Source organism: Mesoplodon bidens (genome assembly GCF_964165515.1).
Source record: "Mesoplodon bidens genome assembly, contig: HAP1_SCAFFOLD_312, whole genome shotgun sequence".
In the NCBI taxonomy this organism is placed as follows: Eukaryota; Metazoa; Chordata; class Mammalia; order Artiodactyla; family Ziphiidae; genus Mesoplodon; species Mesoplodon bidens.
Genome location: NW_027672635.1, coordinates 305,728 through 323,379, shown reverse-complemented (window position 1 = coordinate 323,379; position 17,652 = coordinate 305,728). Strand labels below are relative to the sequence as shown.

At 38.8% G+C, this 17,652-nt stretch overlaps 1 pseudogene across 1 annotated transcript; it reads left to right on the top strand.

The window, feature by feature from the left end:
- Nucleotides 1–4,720: 4,720 nt before the first annotated feature.
- On the top strand, nucleotides 4,721–9,912 carry LOC308609865 (3-hydroxyisobutyrate dehydrogenase, mitochondrial-like; annotated as a pseudogene). The gene is made up of 2 exons: nucleotides 4,721–4,732; nucleotides 7,832–9,912. The product of its transcript is annotated as a 3-hydroxyisobutyrate dehydrogenase, mitochondrial-like (transcript).
- The last annotated feature ends 7,740 nt before the right edge of the window (nucleotides 9,913–17,652 follow it).

Sequence of the window (17,652 nt, the reverse complement as noted above, 5' to 3'; positions counted from 1 at the left end):
AATTGTAGGACCAACCCTGTAGTTGCAAACTTGGGAAGAGATCACAGGATTCTGTAATCGTCTGCTTATCCCCTTATTGGGACAGCAAATAGCTCAATAGTTCTTATACTGAAGTCAAAACGAAGAATAATACCGGAACAAAGTCTGCATTGAAAGTCTGTGTCTTATTTTTATTTTCTCTTGGCACATAGTAGGTAACTGTTAAATGTTCTCTTGATAAATGTGAAAAACACACAAGGTACTTCATCTACTAGGGGTCATAAAATTTCAACTTTTCTTTTGGTGTAGGGGTTGATGATGAAAAGTTTGGAAACTTCTGATCCATGTTAATGTTCCTGCTTTGAGAACTGCAGGGTGCAGCTTTTAGATGGAAAAAGTTGCCAAGAGGACCAGAAGTAGAATAAAGGCATTTATGTAATTCTTCCTTATAGTTTCATTTATTGGTTTTCAGCATCTAACTTTGAAAAGTTGCCTGAGGCTGCCTAGGGTCTGCAATAAGGATCACAGCTGTGCTGTCCTACCCCCTCCCCACACGTGGGAACAGAACCTACCCAGCAGTGCTAATAGAGGCCCATGGCTTTCCGCCCACCTCCGCCCACTGCTCAAGGCAGTGGCTTTTTTCTACCAGCCTCACCCTTCTCCATGTGAATCTTTTTCTTCTTTCCAGTTTTATTGAGATGTACTTGACATGTAACACTGTATAAGTTTAAGGTGTACAGCATCATAATTTGATACATGTATATATTGCAAAGTGATTACCACAATAAGGTTAGTTAACACATCCATGACCTTACACAATCAATTACCTTTTGTGTGTGTGTGTGTGTGTGTGTGTGTGTGATGAGAACATGTAAGATCTACTATCTCGGAAACTTTTGAGTATGCAATAGAGTGTTGTTAACTATAGTCACCATGCTGTACATCAGACTCCCAGGATTTATTCATCTTATAACTGGAAGGTTATACCCTTTGACCAACAACTCCCCATTTCCTCTACTCCCCAGCCCTTGATGGCCACCATTCTACTCGGTTTCTGTGAGAGCAGCTTAGATTACACGTAAAAGTGAGATTATGCAGTGTTTGTCTTTCTCTCTCTGACGTATTTCACTTAGCATAATGCCCTCAAGGTTCATCCAAGTTGTTGCAAATGGCAAGATTCCCTTATTTTTTAAGGCTGAATAACATTCCATTCTACATATGTGCCATATTTTCTTTATTCATTTGTCTGTCAATGGACACTATAGAAACAGAAACTCACTCAGTTCCTACAAGTGTCCAAGGTAACAATAGACAAAATATGGATGTTGGTGGGTGTAGATCCAGGCAGTAGGTTAGACTACATCCCACAGGCAGGAAGGCCGCTATTTTAGGAGGAGCTGCCTTGAATATGAATCAAATAATAATTGATTTATATATCACCAGTTCAGAACTAACTCATCTGTTTTCGACACCTCACCATAGATATGAAATGAGAATGAGTGGAAAAAGAGGCTTCTGAAGGCAAACAGTCATAAAACCCATTATTATTCTGTAAAAAGGAGACTATACAGTCTTACCTTCAGAACCTCAACTCAAACAAAGACATGTAGCAGCCTCAGTAGGATATAATCGCAACAGAAAAAATACAAGCAGAAGGCAGAGGAAAAAGAAGTGCCGTTTGGTATGGGAATAAATAGCTCTGTATGTCTCAAAAGCCTCCTATAAACATGTCTGGGTGTCAATATAGTGTAATAATTAATATCCATAAACCCTGAGTCTTAAGAAAAAAGAACTGTATCTTTTGCTTTCTTTTAGAAAGGGACAGAAAGGTAACTATATTTGCTTTAATAAATACAGAGACTTAGTGCACTTAAATATTTGATCAACTAATTTAAAAAATGTTTCTTACAGTATACATCATTTTCTGATGAAACGGGTAAAATAAGGTTCTAGGGTGTGAGGAGGGCATGCGGTATTCTACACATTTTCTTTTCTGTCCTTTTGTAGCTGAATATCCTTTTCCAGGCCTAAAGAAGTAGTAAAATTATGCACCTAAGATTGAATAAAAGGTTTCATAGACATATTTTACATATATGCCATTAGATTTCCACAGAGTTATTTCAGGCTGCTGACAGGTTGCTTGCTTGAGCTGAGACCCCTCTAAACAAAGCCCAGGAAGAAGCTAACAACTGTGAAAGCCAACTTATTTATTCTGTGAGTAACTTGGCTGCAGAGCAGACTAATTACCCCTTTAACCACACTGTTTGAACTCATTGTACTTATCTGGGAATCACTATTCTGAAAGTAGAGAAGGGGACTAGGGAAGTTAAAAGAGACAAAAGATCTAAATATGGTCTCTTTGCAGAATCTCAAAGGTCAGGCAACAGGCTTCTTTCTGATGGTTTTAAAAAGAGAAGATGAGCTGTGGTTTAAAGGTCCACTTTGGAATTCAAATTCTACCTCAGGTGTAGCCTGAATGCTAGTCTCCACCTTGAGTGAATCACTGAAGGATCATTTCTCAGCACATAGTCAGTGTTTGTTAAATTTTCATATTATTTTATCCCAGTGAATAATATTGCTGAGGGATTTTGAAACTATTAAATTCCGCCAAAGGACTTGATTCTGTAATGATACCAAACCTTGGAAAATAAAGGAAGTAGAGATTGGTGAATCCTTGACAAATTATTAGAGTTGTAACTGATTGTTTCATAAGGAAAGATAGGGAATGGATCACTTAGGAAACTGAATGAATACTTTGAATCTCATCTATTTCTGTTAAAACTACAGGTTAGTTGAGCTCAAAAATTGTAGGTATAAAAATTGTGTTTTTTGGTAATAAAATTTGTTTTAACCCTTCTCTCAATTATGCATTTAAATGTTGACCAATTCACAAGTAACTGTTTACAGTCGATGGATTGGCCAGTGGCTTTGGGATCATTCATTTTATAGTCTGGGATTTCCAGTGTGATCTTTATTTTCCCATTTATACTCTATTTCATACATTTTATTAGCAGTAGTAGTAGAAATAGTAGTAGTAGTATCATTATTATTTAGTTAGAGTAGAAATGTTTCTATAACTTCTTACGATCAGACATATACTAAACAACACACATTTTGAAAGCACTGGTGTTGGAGTAAATTCGATGTTGATGAGACTAGTCACTGCCCTTAAAGGAGCTTGTCTTCTAGTTGGAAAGATGTGACATATACAATAATCTGAGGCATTAAGTAAATACATGGGTCTGAGGGCAGAAGATCCTGAAGGAAGCAAGCTACAAAGAACTCATTTTGAATCCTGGCATTAATATTGGCAGATCTCCTCACACCTTTTTACGACAGTTATAGACAAAGCAAGTAAGACTGGAGAATACACTGCAATGGCCCAACTAAGATTTAACGTCATTTCAGCCTAGGGGATTCTTTCTAGGCTTTGAGTATATGATAATTTAAATGCTACCTAAATAGTAAATTTACTTTAATGCTGACAACGTAGAAAAGATGCTTTGCTGCAAAAGTATACACAGTAGTAACAAGTGGATTTTGGAAGAAACTAATATTTTGTCTTATACTGGTAACTACACTATTGCCCCAGACCTAGCAGCAGCCTTTACTCTTTGTTGTTTTCTTCTAAGACTGAAGAGCCTCTTTATTGTTTGTGCTGATTTTTTTCCCACCAACAGATCTCAGAGCAATCTGAGTGCACTGGCCAGTTGGGACAAAATTATCATTAGAATTCTTGGCTAGAGAAGAAAGCTCCTAATTTAAGAATGGCTTTTTGCCTTCTGAGAGCTCAGAAGAGCACATTGCAAGCCATCTACATTTATAAAACCTGTTTTAGTATGGAAAATTTCAAACATCTACAGAAATAAAGAGAAAGAAGTAGAAACTTTCATCCATTGTTCTCGTCAAATGTCCATTTCAGGCCAATAGATTGTCTCTGCACCCTCTCTTACTACTACCACCATCATCCCCAGCAATTTTAAAGCAAATCCCAGATTTCTTTTTCTCAGTGAAAACGTCAGTATCCATATTTCTAAAATGCAAGAACTGCCCTTTTTAAGCTCAACTATGTCATTACCACACATCCGCAAATAATAATGATTCCTTAATATCAACAAATAGCCAGTCAGTTCATGTTTCCTTGATTGTCCTCTAAATGTATTTTTATTTTAATAACCATTATTTATTTGATTGCTGATCCAAACACAATTTCTTTTAAAGTATAGGTTTAAAAGAACTCAGTTTGCTCATTTTTCTTGCAAGTATTTGTCCTTGAATTCAAAGCATTCATCCAGTAGGGTTCCCAACTGTCTGGATTATGCTGATTGCATCCCCTTTCTGCTTATATGTTTATCATGCTCCTTTGGTCCATGTATTTACTGTCAGTTGGTAGATAGATCTAGAGCACTGACATAATTCAGGTGTGATTTTTTTGTCAAGTTTACTTCATAGATAATACTGATGAATTCCAAAAGGAACTATAAAGTGTCTGTCTTACTGTGACGTTGCAGCCATTAATGATCAATGTCTAGATCCATTAATTTATTAAGGGTACCAAATGGTGATATTCTACTAACTAGATGATTATTCATTTACTAGCTAGAACATTATTTCATCAACTACTTGGTTGCCCTGAGTTACAGTTTAATTAGGAAAGGAAGAATAAATGTTTCTTTTATTTTATTTACCAGTTTTACAAAAAAAGAAAAAACAAGAGAGAGAAAGGTTGACTCTTCCAAAGATGACTAATGAGGTATTTTCTTGCTTTGTTGTTGTTTTCAGTGAGGTTGTTATAAATATCGATGCAGAGATTGTCCCCTCTTAGGTTCACGGATCCTGTTCAAGTTGGCTCCTGAGTCCTTTCCACACAACCACAGTAGTCTTTGAAGTCTTCCCAGCTCTCTTATATGACAAGAGGTACCAGGAACATCTTGTTCGTTTCTTATGCTGGATTTGAAATCAGCTGTTTCTCCAAGGAGACATTATCCACTGTGTTTATTCAAACTTGTGTTCCTTCTAGTTTAACCTTCTCTCGAGACATGATTTTTTTTAAACAAATTACTTACTGAATTTTTCACCTTTTCAAATCTTGCTATTCTCCAATCACTTCATTTCTGAATTTTTCTAATTTCTTTTATGTTTTTCTTAAAACCAGTTTCTATTCCTTTGAAAATTTCTTTTACTTTTTCCGCAATATCAGGCAATAAATTTCATTTGTTCTGTGGACGTGTCTTTCTGTGACGTTTTCAGGATTTGCTGGAACTTTCTTTTCACCCCTCTTTTTTCTTTTTTTTTCTCACTGATTTTCTACAGGATGTGAATGGAATACTCTTCTGTCGCTCATTTTTAAATGAAATAAGTTTCCACTTTAGGAGGGAAACATAGATCAGAATATAATTTCTAGCTTCAGAACTCCAGGGCTCACTATCTTCTATTATTTTCACAACATAATTTTTTTTATTTATTTATTTTTTGCGGTACGCAGGCTTCTCACTGCTGTGGCCTCTCCCGTTGTGGAGCACAGGCTCCGGATGCGCAGGCTCAGCGGCCATGGTGCACGGACCCAGCCGCTCCGCGGCATGTGGGATCTTCCCAGACCGGGGCACGAACCTGTGTCCCGGCAGGCGGACTCTCAACCACTGCGCCACCAGGGAGGCCCCACAACATAATTTTAAAAAATGACCTTAAAATTTCTAAAATCTTCCTCCTCGGCCCTCCTATGCCCATTTACCCAGGCCTCCTCTTTCCTGTCCTTGTTGAGTATGGGGATTTGTTCTGGAATGGTGCTTTGGTTTGATAGGTGTCAAGGTTTCACAGACCCCAGAACACTTGGCATCCTCAGAACATTTCAAAGTTCTTGCACTCAGCTGCAAAGTGGAGCCTGCAACATTCACTCCCGGTTTCTGCCGCTGTTCTCAGTGAGTTTTTCAATCTCAGTGAGTTCGTGAACCATAGTAACCTTTGGCTCTCCTTAAAGAGAGAGAGAGTCCTTCCCTCGTCTTCCTCCCACACACCTTGGGATACACATATGTAGGTCTTTTTCCTGTTGTTGGTTTGTTCCTACCTGGCTGTATGTTGCAGTTAATGTGGACACCTTGTTGTAGATGTTGTCTGTGGGTTTTTGATCTTGCTATCCTAGATGCTTTTCTTTCTTCTTTGTGGGGGTGGGGGGTTGTGTATTTAGGGGAGGGGTGGCATATTCAGGGATAAAAATCTTCTCTGTAGCCACCACCATTTCCCCAGAATCCTCTGCCATTAATATTTAAAACAAAATCATGGGAATCATTATCCGGATCCTTAGGATAATCATTACACTGTATCTGTCTTTTTTCCAGGCTTCAAGCTGCCTGTGGCTCACCACGTTAGTATACTGACATGACTGGGCAATGCCTAATTTGATGGGCTCTTTCTGTACTACCTTCCTCCTAATCATGACAGTCTTGTACGCTATACATAGTCTTCTTCACTGATAGGGAATTTAGAAAATACAGGAAGCCATGGGTTTAATAGCTGGAAGTGGAATTAATGTGTTCTTTTTCTCAGGTAAAATATCATAAGACTCCTTAGGCCAAAGTTGTAAAATGAAATCGCAACTTTCCTGGAATCATTTTGCAAACGTGAATGCCCACATAAAGTACACTAGGACTTGAATCCAAGGAATAACACATTTTTAGAGCCTCCAAATGTATAAACTTAGTACAATTCTGCATTACTTCTTAAGGCAACTGAAGAAAATAATTTTGTGATCAAATAAATATTGATTTTATTAACAGTTATTTTAAAAGTTTACAAAACTTATAAAAAATGTTAAGGCTCTATCAGCCTCATCAGTTGTTATTTCTTTTCTAGAATCTTGGATTAAGGAACAGTCGTTTGAGGGGAAACATGGTATAAAATGGGAAGATAATCTAACAGTAAAGATAGTTATATCTCTTCCTGTGTGATGAACTACTCCTAAGCTTGGTGGTTTAAAACAGCAGGCACTTTATCTCCTCACAATTTGTGAATCAGCAGAATGGGCTGGGATCTCCTGGGTGGATCTATCTTGCTTTCACCTGAGGTGACTACTGAGGCTGCCATCATCTGGTTGCTGGACTGGGGCTGGTTGCTTTCACATGTCTGGCCATTGGTGCTGGCTGTGGCCTGTGCCTAGTCTCCACTAGGTTAGCCAGGCTTCCTAACATGTCAGGTTTCCATGAGGACAAGCCCTAAAGCACAAGTACTCTCCAAGCTTCAGCTCTTGATATGCCATTGGGCCAAAGCAAGTCACGTGACCAAGCCCAGGTCAAGGTGGAACAAAACTACACAGGGTGAGAAAACGGGGGGAGGGGCATTTGCACTGGGGGTCAGTAGTCTAACAAACTGCTGCAATAACTCTATAAAGAAAAACACCCCGGAGGACAACTGGTAAAAAATGAATGTGTGCGGGGTGGGGTGGGGTTTGGCATAGGGGGGCAAAGGCAGTAAACAGAGGCTACCAAAATCTGAAGATTCTGGAATTTTTGGAAAATCCACTGGGATTAAAGGAGTTACACAACCATGTTCTGACACCAGAAGAAAGGTGCCAGTTGAGCATCAGGGAAGTCTAGCGCTCTTCCTCCATCGCATCAATTTTCACGTTTCTTTGACTCAGCATATTTGTAGAATGAATCATGACTTTCTATAAATTTTTAATTCAGTTTTTCAAAGAAATAGTGACCTCGCTTCTATCTGCTGTGCCACAAAAATGCCGTAGAAAAAAATTCCTTCTGTTAAATCGCTCACTAGGTGAAACTGTATGTGTAACCTAGTACCAAAGAGGTATTAAGAATCGCCACAGCCGAGCCGGCCCTCCGCATCACGCACCCTATAGCAGCCAGTGGGTGAGCCGGGAGTCGAGGAGGTCACCGTGGGAAGGAGGGGCGCGGGCAGCGTGGCAGCCTCCTTCCGTCTCCGTGGAGCCACCTCCGGCCTCCGGTACAGGGAGTCGTCTGCAGCAGCCAGTGGTGGCCAGCCTTGCAGCACTGTGTTCTAGGTCAGTAGCTTCCAAGACTCCAGTTGGATTCATTGGAGTAGGCAACGTGGGGAGTCCAGTGGCAAAAGAGCTCATGAAACATGGCTAGCCACTCACCATTGTTGATGTGTTCCCTGATTCATGCAAAGAGCTTCTAGATGCAGATGAACCCTGTAGTGTCTTCTGCAGGGGATGTAGCCGAAAAAGGTGACAGAATTATTACAATGCATCAATGCACTAGAAGCTTATTGTGGAGCAAATGGAATTCAAAAAAAAGTGAAGAAAGACTCACTATTAATAGATTCCAGTACTGTTGATCCTATGGTTTTCGGAGAATTGGCCAAAGAAGTTGAGAAAATGGGAGCGGTTTTCATGGATGCCCCTGTTTCTGGTAGTGTGGGAATGGCTCGATCTGGCCACCTCACACTTAGGATGGGAGGGGTTGAGCTGCTGTGGTGCATGGGCTCCCATGTGGTGCATCGTGGAGCTGTTGGGACTGGCCAGGCTTCGAAGATCTGCAAAAACTTGCTGTTAGCTATTAGTAGGATTGGAACTGCTGAAGCTATGAATCTGGGACTCAGGTTAGGGCTTGACCCAAAACTCTTGGCTAAAATCCTAAATACGAGCTCAGGACAATGTTGGTCAAGTGACACTTATAATCCTGTACCTGGGGTGATGGATGGAGTTCCCTCGGCTAATTACTATCAGGGCGGATTTGGAGCAACACTAATGGCTAAGGATCTGGGATTAGCATGAGACTCTGCTACCAGCACAAAGAGCCCAGTCCTTCTGGGCAGTCAAGCCCATCAGATCTGCAGGGATGTTGTGCGTGAAGGGCTACTCAAAAAAAAAAGACTTCTCATCCGTGGTCCAGTTTTTGCAAGAGGAGGAGACATTCTGAGTTTGCCCTCTGGCTGTGAACACTGAAACATTGAAACCAAACTGTGTCTTGGAGCCCCTTATGGCTCACTCCACAGGAAAATGGGCTTAATCAAAGGTCAGCTGTCTGCTTTTGAGTGTGTAGGTCAGGGGTTCCCAACCCCTTGGCCTTGGACGGGTACCAGTCCACAGCCTCTTAGGAACCGGGCTGCACAGCAGGAGGTGAGTCGCAAGCAAGCCAACTAAGCTTCATCTGCTGCTCCCTATGGCTCACATTACCGCCTGAACCTCACACACCCCGCCCCCCCTCCCTGGAAAAATTTGCTTCCAGGAAACCGGTCCCTGGTTCCAAAAAGTTTAGGCACCTCTGGTCTAGGTCACAGTAGATCCTGGGATTTTTCACCCATTCTAAACTGCTTATTCTTTTTATCTATTTAGCAAACATATCATCTGTAATTTTTTTCTCTGCAAGCCACTGATGGTAACTGCTAGCTAGCTAGCTGATTGGCCTTTTTCAAAAGTTTGATTCCTAAGCATCTTCAGCTAAAACGCTGCCTACTTCACTCAGGATATTATTTACTCCACTTTACAAATAAAACTAAAATTGTTTTCAACAGGATAAAATCTATCCTCGAGGAAAGAAAAGAAATTGGTGTGAGAAAAGATATTAGAGAAAGGGGAAGTATAGTGAGTTACTACCTGTGTCCCTCAGAAAATTTGTCCTGTTAAATAACCCAGTGGTGATATTCTTGCATTGAGATTACTGGTTTATTTTCTAGGAGTTGTTAAAGCAAGAGAACTCCTTGCTGCATGTTATGTAATTTGGACTCTGTTACATTATCTTGTTGTGCCCCTCTTGTAACAACTTCCCATACTCAGCAAACTTGTTTTTTTCATATTTTTGCTTCCTTGTCCATTTTTACTGCATATTTTTTGACTTCAAAAGAATGACATCTTTAGAACTGTTTCAGAGCCAACGATGATATGTGCTTTAGATAATTATTACACTATGCTAAATATAACCATATTCTTTTGAATTCAAATAGATTTCTATGCTGATAAAAAAAGAGAGGCATATTTCATCAATGTTTAAATAGTATCCTTCTTCCTCTAAAACTTAAAATAGGATTCAGTCTGATTGCTAAAGGGTTATTTTCTTCAACAACAAGAGCTGACTTAGGCCATTTCTTGGCAGTGGAATCTGAGCATAGAGGTCCCTGTCTGACTGCCCTTTGTTTCTCACTCACAGTATCCTGGGTGAGTGTAATGGACGGGCGTGCCCTTATGACTTAGCCCACTGCTACTGCTCCTGATGAGGGCTAATGGTGTGGGCCACTTTAAATCTTGCCCAGCAAAGTGCTGACATCTGGGGTTTCCTATCAAGTTTACCAGATATTTCACAGTAATTTCATAATTTACACAACATAAAAACACTGATTTTGAGCTTAGGAAAGCATTTCATTTAAACAGATAGAGAACACTACTCTACAAAATGGTTTAAAATTTGTGAGCAATTGCATTAAATAAACTCTAATATAAATTAATCTAATACAAGTAAACTAATAGTTGCAAAGCTACTGGTTGCTTCAGAAGCGGTGGCTACGGATAACTTCAAAGTTGTTTCCTCAATTCATTAAGAGGAGAAACTATTTGCTGTCAGCTTCTTCTTGGGGAAGCTTAGTTTGATGCTGATTCGCGTTATGAATGTATAGGAACCATTACTGGTTCTTCCTTTCCATATTCAGTGCACCATTATACTTCTATCCTCTTAAGATCTGGATATCTGTTACTGCTCCTGTTGGCTGGAGCCTGGGAGGAGGAAAGCTATCAAGAAAAAAGGTCAACAAGTGTTAAAGATTTTTAGCATACCACTGAGACTTTTTATCAACCATAATCATAAGAAATAATAATTAAAATTACTTATAGCCTGGTCAGTGAGACCTTGAGTAAATTGTGGAAGCATCCATGTTTCATACAGTTTCAGGGGATGGATATTTCCTGTTATTAACTCTATATCCTCTTCAACTGGAACAGAGAGACCTTTCTCTGTTGAAGCAGTTTTGTCTTTTTCCTGGGCATTTTCAGTTTTCTCTTAGGAGAGACTTGTAAAGCTTACATATACAAACTTACACATACACGTATAAAGCAAAGAAGGGATAGAGCAGTCTTGAGAGGACACGGTTTTGTAGCAGGCGCACAAGACAGAGCTAATACTCCCTGATTGCATTTGCCTCCCTAGCCCCATCTCCTTTGTGGAAAGCATCAGCATTCTGACTGGTCTCTGCACCCCACTAACTGGACGGAACACTGCATTGGCATTCTTAGGGAGCACTGATGGTCCCTCCGGAAACTGTGGTTAGAGCTTGTGCAGCCAAAGTGCACAGGAAAGAATCAAATATACTTCAGATAACATGCTTACTCTGTTTTGCTTAATTAGCACTTACTCCCTGTAAGAGGCTGATTTCTGCTTTGACAGGGAGTAATCGAACTCGGTATTCACGCAAACCATAAAATTAAAGTTAACATACCTCAGCTTTTCATCCTACTGGAAGAAATGTATGAAATCTAAAGTTATTTTTTAATTGCTGCTGTTTAGAATGCCTGAAGCCCATTTGCTGAACTTGTTAAAGAGCAGTGTTAATGAGGGTATTTTTCGTTTCTTTCTTTTCCGACCACAGCATGAATTCTCAGCCCAAAGTGTGCCCTGTTTCCCACAATAGAGACAGGGGAAAAAGTGCGAGTCTCTCACCACAAAGCATGAGACAACTACAAATACTTCTCTCCCAGAGTTAACATTGATGAGAGTCTTTGTGGAAAAGAACTTCCTCTTTTTGCGGGAATACAGTAGAAATGCAAGATGTATTCTCCACAATTTCACTATTGGAAAAATAATTTCATAGTCTCTCTCTCTCTCTCTCTCTCTCTCTCTCTCTCTCTCTCTCTCTCTCTATATATATATATATATATATATATATATATATATATTTTTTTTTTTTTTTTTTTTTTTTTTTTTTGCGGTACGCGGGCCTCTCACTACTGTGGCCTCTCCCGTTGTGGAGCACAGGCTCTGCACACGCAGTCTCAGCGGCCCTGGCTCACAGGCCCAGCTGCTCCGTGGCATGTGGGATCTTCCCAGACCGGGGCACGAACCCGTGTCCCCTGCATCAGCAGGCGGACTCTCAACCACTGCGCCACCAGGGAAGCCCCATAGTCCATATTTTTTATTGGTCTTCTTAAAAACATACACAGTGTTTACAATAAGGAGTAAAAGAGAAGATTTTCAATGTGATATTTCAAGGAGCATTTTGTAAAGGCAGGATCCAGTGCCAACTTTGGAAAATTAACACACACCTATGAGATCAAAGAGTCACCTGCAAAAAATTTTATTATGTTTTTCTTTCATACTAGTTTCCTAAAGGTGCATTGTTACTTCTTGGTAACGTAATAGTCAGAAAATACAGCAAATAGTTTCTCCTCTTAATGGTGGCCATTTGAGGAAGAAGTAGCTCTTACATAAGTGTCTAGTGACCTTATCTCTTTTGATACAATACCTCTTGGTTTCAGAGGCTTGCACAGATTTCCTCTAAATGAATAAACTTAGTAAGATTTTTCTAACTATCAGTCTAAAAGTAGATTTAGAAATCTACTTCTGAAGCAGTTTTGTTAAGTAATTATTGGTCAGTTCTCTTTCTGATTGGTACTTCTTTCTGCAAAACAAATCCCTGTACTTAGAACAATTAATACCACCATCCCTGGCTCCTTGATTATTACACAGTGATGTTTCTTGAGAAAAAAGCTTACCCTTTTTGGGGGGAAACTTCAGTCCCTGAAGTAATACTTCATTAAAACTAGATCTGCTTCTAATGCCAGTGTGATGCAGATCAGTATCCCCTTTCTTTTGACTTTCCAGGATGTGTGAAGAGAATGGTATGGTTTGGTTTAGGAAGGGTTGTAGCTTAAGAGGATTGCATTATGTTTCTGTGTCACTTTGGGGGATTTTATTTCAATATTATATCCTGTTCTGTAAAAACACCCTAGTCATTCTCTTACTTATTATTAAATAATTAAACGCTGCCCTTTGTTTACTTTCCCCCTCTGATCAGAAGACTCCTCTCCACTCTAGGCCTTGATCTGAGTTCCCATTCATCAGCTTGTAGTAGCTACACTTCTGGTTTCTGAAGTCAGACAGATATGGGTCCCATTTCTGTCTTCATCAGTTATAATTTAGCCTCTGATATATGCATACCAGAGCTGGGAGTGACAAACATTTTGCTTCTCCTTATTTTCCCAGGGTTCTGTGCATTTTAATAGAGGATCACAATATTTGAAGTAGAGCTGGGATGGGGTGGAACGAAAGAGCAGGAAAACATGCTTTTAGGAAGGTCTGATATACAAATCACATGGAGGTAACTGCTTGAGGGAAAACCACCCCTACCTGAGTATTGTCAATAAAGTAGCACAGGGAGGCAAACGAATCAATTGTTCACTAAAAATATTCTTCTTTAGAAGAATAAAATTCACAAGAAAGCCTCATTGCAAATAAAATATATTTGTTTTCCTAAAGGAAGATATTTGGAAAGTCGTAGTAAATACCTCTTTTGACCTTCTGTGTCCCTAGTGTTCTATCTCCACTAAGTTTTATGAACACTACATAGAGGAGGAGGCTGAGTCTCAAAGGCCATAAGTAAGAGATGGATTTCAGAGCCTTTGCAAGGTCCTTTATGCCCCATGACTTCCCATTGCTTGTGCTTTTCATCCAGATAGGTGCTTAGGATACCAGAATGAATACATCTCTTTCGAGAGGTTTTTAACAGACATTAGATCCTAAACAAGTACAACACCTAACAAATAGGACAGAATGCTTTATTTAAAGCAGAAACAGAATAAATGCTCACCTAGTATCATTTAAATCCCCATTAAATTATTTTTTGAATCAACATGTTTATATTTGAGGGTATTTTCTTATTTTTTCCTAGTTCCCTTTACTTGCACCTCCTTTCTTTTTCACTTTTCCCAACTGAAATGTTTATGGTTTCAAAAGTAATTACTTCTTGAAGAAAGTTTTCATGTATACTAAGTGCTACCTAATGGAAGCCATAGCATAGAGTCTGCTAGCGTTTAGAGTGGTATAATACATAGCCAGGTTGAATCAAGTGGGAGAGAAGGTTCATCATTCTTTTAAACTGGCAGTGTTGCCAGAGGTGGATTAATATGCTCTTTGAATCTCTTATGTGCTGTAAGTCTCCTTGATCACAATCACTGTGTTAATGGTTGAGGTTTTGAATTAGTGGTGTCTCCTGGGCTCAGCTGGGCCAAGTCCCTTCACCTCTCTGGCCATATTAGGTGATGGTTTTCTCATTTCAATACATGATCTCTGTTAGAGGGAGTGTTGACTATACCAGACTTTTAACGTGGGCACCCAGAAAGTGGAAGAATCTCTCTACTGGTGATGAATCATAACTCTTTTCATTGTGAATATAGTCCTTCCCTTAGGTAAGGTAGGAACACCATGAAAAATAGAAAGTTCTCGGGTGTCTGTGGAAGCTGGAGTGCTCTCGACCTGTCAGCTCACTGGCAGAGCAGGCTTCGTCCAGACACTAGAGAACAAAATGTGAAATTGGCACCAGCCAGCCTCTCCATTGCACAGGATATCCCTATTTAAATTTGACAATCGGGATATTTTATAATTTGAAATTCTTGTCATCTGGTTTTCTTTAGTTTTTTCTTTGGGTTGAAAAGACTGAGAAGCTTGTTAAAAAATCTGGAATTCTGACGGTGAGGCTTAACCAGATCTATTGAGTCATCAATCAGCAAACATTGACCAATGCTTACCATTCCCTCAGTTACTATACTAAGGACCCAGACACGTCTCAGATAGTGGCCTTGCTCATTCACTGTATTTACAGTACTTTTTTCTAAATGTAACCAGAGCTCAGGTAAAGACAAGACATTGATTTGAGTCTGAAGTAAACAAAGCTGACTGGTCTGACCCCTTCAGTTTCCAGAATTCTTTTGTTTCAGGTAGTAATTTTCCCAGACCAATAGAACAAAGTCCTATCGTCTATTTATTTAATATTTTATCACAATAGTCCTTGCCCCTTTGACCTCTAGTGAGGAAACTTGCATAAGAAACTAAAATATGCTTAGGTTCTATGGGTAAGTGCAGATAATGATATGAATGAAATTGAAAATGAAAGCAAAGGTAGAAAAGCCAGTTCTGAATAGATGAAGTAAGACAGAGGTATTTGAAAAATCAAGTAGAAAAGATACAATAAGGAATGGAGAGCTTCTGGAAGTTTTCCAATAGGTGAGGGGTTGGTACATCATTTTCTTTTAATAACATGTCTGGCAGTTGTATGCCAGAGAAAGTTATAAGGGGGTTGACTATGTGCATGAAGTCCAGTGAGAACACTGTTTCTGTAGGCCACTGACGGTGTTCTGAGTGTACATTCTATAGTACTAGAAATTAAGTTAGGAAACAAAGGGTAATCTGATGTCATTTTAAATGACATTTCACAAATGATTAGAGAGCTAAAAGGTGTCTTTTTTCACTCAGCCAACACGTTGAGCACGTACTATGGGGCAAGCACTGTGCTTATGGGTAAGAGATAAAAGAAAAAATAAAGGCCAGAGGAACTCAAAAGAGAGTGTGAGAGATGCATAAACAACTCATTACAATCAAATAGGGAGAGGCTATTAAATAAATAGATCATAAAAATGTAACTTTGTAAAACAGAACTTAGAGTCACTAACCCTGCTAATAGGGGATATTAAAGAGAATGCCAACAATGAGGGGGTTTGGAATTAGGTTTTGAATGTCAGTAGGAATGTTCCACGTGGAGAGAAGGTCAGGGGCATACCAGGCAGAAGGAACATCCTGGACTTGAGAACCAACACAATATGTTTAAGTGATTGTAACTGAGATTTTTTTGACTAGAGCGTAGGGTATAAGTTGCCAAATGGTAGAAAATAGAGTATAAAAGTTAGGCTGGAATAAAAGTATAAAGTGTCATAATTCTTATGATGAAAGTTAGGTGTGTTCCTACAAAATGGGTTACTTATAAATATTTTAAAAATAGAGACTGCTGTGTAAGGCTTGAAAAAACACTAAATCAGAGTTGTACAGAGCTCAGGCTTAGTGGTGAAAATTTCTGTATTTTGTTTTCCAGGTTGGATACTGTTACAATTCTTCAACATTTCTTTTTCCTAAGTAAAGGCATCTGGTGAAAATATGGGATCCATTTTATCCTGGGGAAGTTTTGTCTTAACCTTTCTTCTATGTATTTTTCCTATTTAAAATGCTTTTGCAGAATCTAATCGTACGAAGTTCGGATACTTGAAGTACCTGCTCATATTCTGTCTTGGACATAATGGGAATAATTGGGAAGTCTTCTCTAATTTTGAGACTACCATGACTACTCTCTTATGTTGGTTATTCCTGTAGATGAACCAATTTTAGGTTCATCTGAGTGATTAGTTAAACTTACTCCTCACAGATTGATTCAGCAGGTCTGAGAAGATATCTCAGAATATGTATATAGAGAGATAAACAGTAAGAAATTACAGTAAGCACAAAAACAGATAAAGATCATTCATAATTCTTCATAAGATCTTATTTTCTCTCATTTCTCTCTTATTTTTTTCATAACTTTTCTTTAATCATATGAAAAAGAAGGGAATTTACATGGAATAACAAAAGATATGCAAAACTTAAGGAAACACAATTTTCTTAAATTTCTCAAACTTATTTGTATAGGATTCAGAATGCACTTAAAATGATTAAATGACTTAAGCTAAATCTTTTTTATTGCAAACTGTTTTAACCCAATTAACCAAGCAAGAAACTGAGAGTCATTCTTTACTCTTCTCCCCACCCTTAAACTCTGGAACAATCCCTAAGAATCGTCATAATTATACTATATATATATATATATGTATGTGTATGTGTATATATATATATATATATATATATATATATACACACACACACATATATATACACACATATATGTGTGTATATATGTATACACACACACACACACACACACACACACACACATATGTCCATTCTTCTCTATGTCCATTGTCATATCTTTTACATTTCTTACTCGGATGTAACATCCCAGTTCACTTTTTCCCTGACTCCAGTATTATTTCTGTCTTGTTTATTCTCTGCATTGCAACCTAAATTTCACTCAACGGCTTAGAGCTCTTTGATAGCTTCTCTTTAATTTTGGGGAAAAGGCTTCAAGCACTGTGCTCTTGCCTACTAGTCCACCCTCATCTGCTTTCTCTATCCTTACTTAGCATCTCCTTCTTCCATAAATTTTCAGCAATACTCAGTAGACTTCAGGGTTAGACTTCTCTTACTGCTGAACTTTCTCCAGGTAATGTCATCAATTTGTATCATACTTTACTCATTCAATCCTTGGTTAATGCACTCTCATCATACAAGTTTCAAAATAAACATTGAATCTCTGGCTTTTCATGACTTCCATTAGAGATTAAATTCCCTTTCTACGTGTTCTTATAAAACTTGGCTGTCCAGTTACCTATGAGAGGTATAGTTCTATTTTATAGTTCATTGCCCCTACTACATTGTAAACTGCATGTGAACAATGTCCTTATTTACCAGTGTTGTAGGTACTCAATGAATATTTATTCTGTTAAAAGATTTATTCTGTTAAAAGTTAAGAGACTGTTTATGTTCCATAAATAAGAGAAAATGTAGCTCAGAACCAAGTAGTGGCAAGAGGCTTGAATAAAAGTAGACAATATTGAGAGATAGTAGGAATTTAGGT